We start from the raw sequence: 4720 nt of genomic DNA, 5'->3' as shown, positions 1-4720 counted from the left end.
TATAAAGACTAATAATAGTATGTTATGCATCGAGAGCAGCAACAGCTTTTCCAGGTTCTGCAGTCATCTGAACAAAATTATATATACCTTTAAATAAGAATTGGTTTGAATAAAATTTCCCCAAAAGATTCTCCACCATACCAAACGAAACAGAGAGCGGGGTTGGGCATATGTCCGATGCAGAGAGTATAAGAAAGGAAAGTCTATATCAAAGTGTATGTCAGAGTGTGATCATACTTCTCTACTTTTTTAATTCACCAAATACCAAGACTTACCTCTCACAGATTGTTTAAGAGTTGTAGAGATGGCCGTGCTTACTTAACATTTCTCCAATACTCTGCAGCAAGTCTTTTGGACTGCTGTGCTCAAGATGGGATGGCCACCACTCCCTGGCAGTGACACTCGGTGAGTCTTAAGGGCTTGCCCCTGCTGCCTTGCCTCTCTGTACACCATGTCAACAGAGTAATTTTTCACAGAAACTCCCTGGGGTGGTTGCCCTTATCAGATCTGCCCCTACCCTTCAGTACAGCCTTCAGAGCAGTAGGCCTAGGAGGCTGAGGAGCTGGGACTCCGTTAGCAAGTGAGGTGTGACCGCAACAGGAGATGCCTCTCTGGGAGAAGCAGCCTGTGCTCTGCTAATCTTAATGCTGTCTGGCAGCCTGGCTCAAACCGGAAGTTGCTGGAAAGGAGTCAGAGACAGGGTCACTAGAATAACATCCTGAGCCTGTGTAAACCTCCATTAAGGCTGTGGTACATTTGCTGTTGCTCTCTGCAAGAGCTCAAAGTGACTGCAGGGTGAGGAGAGAGCAGAAAGCAGGAGTGAGTGTTTTCCTTCAACCTCCCTTTTCAGAGGAAGAGGTACTGAGTCCAGCAAGAGTCTGCTGGCTTCCTGAGTGCCTCAGAAATGGAGTCCTGTTCTGTTCGTGCTGTAGACCACATCCTGGCACTCTCAAAGTCAAACAATGTACTCCTTGACCCTTTGTCCATCTGTCCAGGTGCTACCTGATCCCTCTCCTTTCCCTACAGGAAGCATTCTTTCCTTCCTCACCTCCCTTTTGCCCTCCTGCCCATTGCCTTTCTGTCCTTCCAAATTGCTCCTTGAACTTTACCATGAACATCCTAATTACCAAACCAAACCAAGTGAAGACGTTCCACCCTTGTCTTCCTTGACCTTTCTGTAGTGATACCTGCTACTACTTCCTTGACACGAAAGCAGCCCAAGACTCTTCTCTTGGTTCTTCTCTAGTGTCCTAGCAGTTGTTTTGAGTGTTCCTCTCAATCTGTCCAAGCTTCTGCCTTCTCTAGCAGAGGTAAGGCTTTCCCTGGGTTCCAGCCTTCATGATTCATTTGATTCTTTTTTTTTTCTTTTTCCTCAGCTTCCTTATGACCCTCTCTTGGTCACAGGCTCTCAATCAGCATCTTTGTATCTGACATGTGATTACATAACCCAAATACAGAGCAAACAGCTGTCAGAGACTCTCAAGGTAAGGACCACGAGGCAAGTCACAGTTACCCCCCACGGCAGATCAGATGCGTCATACTTAATAAGCACTTTAATGAATGAATGGGTGAATGATGAATGAATAAATGAATGAGTAACAGAATAATGGCAAAGAAGATAGAAACATGCTAAACAGGAAATATTGGGAAAATAAGTGATGATTCCAAGTACCTGAGGTTATAATAAAGATGACATCACAGTGAAAGTGTGTTGTAATTAGAAGACCAGAAAAAGCTCTAAACAACATTCTTGCCATTTCCTCTACCCATGATACAAAGTAGCAGATAGGTAGGAAGAACAAGTCTGCAGACCCATGTGCAATACGAGGACTATAGGTTGAGAAACTGGACGGCATGTAGGACTCATGCTACATGAGTACACGTAGCTTTGCTCTGCGTGTGCACATGGGTGGTCGTAGAGACTGAACTCAGGGCCTTGCACATGCAAGGCAAGTGCTGTAGCACTTAGCTTCATCCCCATCCCCTTTAGGATTTTTTCTTTTTTCAGACTGGGTCTTTTTAAATTGCTAAGCCTGGCCTTGAATTTGTGATCTTCCCACTTTAGCCAGAGTTGCTGGAATTACAGGCATGTACCACCATGGATTGGCATGTACCACCATTTGGATTTTAGCCATTCATGCCACCAGAGGGGAAAATAAAAAGTAACTATATGTATCCCATTACATATAGTACATTGTGTTTTTTTCCATTATTTCAATAAATGTTGTTGATTAAGTGTCTACAATACTTCAGGCATTTTTCTGGGGACCAGAATTAAATGATGAAAACATACACAGTTTCTGTCCTCAAAGAAGGTACCTTCTCTTGGGAGAAAGACAGTGAAACAAACACCAACGAATATACAACATACCGCACCAGTAAACATGAAACAACACGAGACAGTAATAAGTGCTGCACAGAGAATGTCATGGGGCTGTTTGATAAAGTGACAGACAGAGAGGTCAAGACACACTACCTAAGGAGATGAGGATGTCTAAGCCTGCAGCAGCACGGCCAGAAAAAACTACCCCGTGAGAAAGAGGACGAAGAGCATTAAAGGCAAATGACAAAGCCATTTCAAGGGCTTTAATTTGGGAGCAAAGTGTGCAGTGTACAAAGAACGTGGAGACATCAGTTAGGCTGACGTGCAGCGCAGAAGGAAGGGGATGACAGGAAGCCAGTCGACGGGACGTTCTAGGCATTAGAGCCTAAATAGGCAGTGGGACTTCATTCTAAGTGCAGCAAGAAGCCAGGGGAGGGTTTTAGGAGAGATAGTGATGCAATGTGAATTATACTGAAAATTGGGACATCCTAGAGGTTATCTGGGAAGGTACTGAGGAGGGGGCAAGTCATTTGTGCCTCAAATACCAGTTAGAGGAATTCAAGTGCAGGAGGGTTCTGAACAGAGAAGTGTCATGACCAGATGCATCTAATAGTGGAGTTTTTAAAAAATGAATTAGAGACAGGAAATTTGAGCTTCGTGAAAAGAGGGCTGTTGCGGTGGTCCCAGTAGAAGTTAAAGAAGGCCTGGCATGGTTTGGGGTCAATGGGAATGAAGCGGGGGAAAGTATGAGAATTCTTGGGGGATGAAGAGCTCTATGATCCAACACATTTGTTGAAACAGAGGAAGATACCAAAGAGAATGGAAGAGAGGAATTGACTGCTCATTCATTTCAGTTGACCAATTCAGAATGATGCAAAAAGACAAGACCAAGTGGCCTCTATTCTTAGGTCACTGTGACTCACATTTAGGACAGGCTCAAACTGCTTCCTCTTATCTTCGTCATCTTGTCTTATCTCTCTCTTATCTTATCCCGGTTTCCCCCAACAACTCTGACTGTCAGTAGAGCAGAAAGAAGAGGTGACTCAACTATCAGCCCTCCTTTCTTCTGGAGTTCCAAAGAAAGGTGTCCAACATAGAGATCTGTCTGGCACCTCCCTACCCACAGACAGCAGGAGTTTGGACTCTGGGTATCTTAGTTGCTTTTCATCTTGCTGGGAAAAAATATTCAACACTCATAAATAAAGGAGAGGTTTATTTGAGCTCAGAGTTTGTAGAGGTTTCAGCCTATAGTTGGCTGGCTCCAAGGAGGGTGGCATGGCAGAGAGAATGGCTGATGCGTGGCAGGCAACAAGCACAGCGAGATCGAGCAGGAGCCAGGGAAGGAGACGGACCCTTCCAGGCCATGCCCACAGTAACCTGCTCTTCTGATTAGACCCCGCTTCCCAACAGCAGGTCCGCTAACCTCCCATAGTCTAGTCACCTTCCAGAAGCTCCACCAATGAATGCATGAGGCTCTTGGGGGACATCTAGGTATAAACTATAACCCTGAGACTATGCACAATCCTCCTATAAATTGGGGGTAACATTGGAGGTAGCCTAACAGCGTATCTCATCTGAAGGGATTTCTGCGACTTCAGAGTGTTTAGCTATCTTGGATCTCCTCTGGATCTAAATCCTCACTGTCCTCCAAGAATTTTCTCTTTTACTTAACAAAATAGCTAACATTTATTAATCACTCATGCTAGGTTCAGATCTATATGCTTTCGAGTACAATCTTATTTAATTTGCAGTGAAGCTCTAACATAGTTTACTATACTATATCTAACTTACAGAAGAAAGTGAGTCACTAACTGAATAGATAAGGAAGACATAGAAACCATGTGGATGGTTTAGGCCAGTCTCAGAAAACTCCCGGGTCTGTGAGACATAGGAGGACTAGAAATTGGAAAACATTCTGTTGTCCTAGTGCACCTGGTCAGCTGTCCATTTATCTCAGAGCCACGAGCAGTCCTGGGAGAGGGGATGGCAGATTTAGCAAGATCTACTCCTCTAGGATGGTCCCTATGAGTTCTAGTGGAAAAAACAACAGCCTTGGACAGCAGATCAAGACCCTGAGACCATCAGATCTCACAATGCAGCCTTCAGTAAAACTCCTAACCCCTGCAAGCCACACTGGTTTTATTTGTAAATGAAAATAGGCTTGATTCATAAGGATTTTAGGAGCATCAAAGTAGATAGCAAGTTTAGAAATGCAGTATGATCCCAGTTACCGAGGAAAGTGAAGCAGGAGGATCATGAGTTGAAGACCAGCCTGGGCAACATAGTGAGAATTCATCTCAAAAAAAAAAAAAAAAAAAAAAAAAAAAAAAAAAAAAAAAAAAAAAAAAAAAAAAAAAAAAAAAAAAAAAAAAAAAAAAAAAAAAAAAAAAAAAAAAC

At 43.4% G+C, this 4720-nt stretch overlaps 1 protein-coding gene across 2 annotated transcripts in view; it reads right to left on the bottom strand.

Moving 5' to 3' along the window:
- Positions 1 to 4720, bottom strand: part of Selp (selectin P) — a 32579-nt gene that overhangs the window by 27450 nt on the left and 409 nt on the right. The gene's annotated exons all lie outside the window — the stretch shown is intronic.

This window comes from Fukomys damarensis, unplaced genomic scaffold, assembly GCF_012274545.1.
Source record: "Fukomys damarensis isolate Sample0158 unplaced genomic scaffold, DMR_v1.0_HiC HiC_scaffold_19, whole genome shotgun sequence".
Classification (NCBI taxonomy): Eukaryota; Metazoa; Chordata; class Mammalia; order Rodentia; family Bathyergidae; genus Fukomys; species Fukomys damarensis.
The sequence above is the reverse complement of the archived record's forward strand: the minus strand, read 5'-3'. Positions and strand labels throughout refer to the sequence as shown.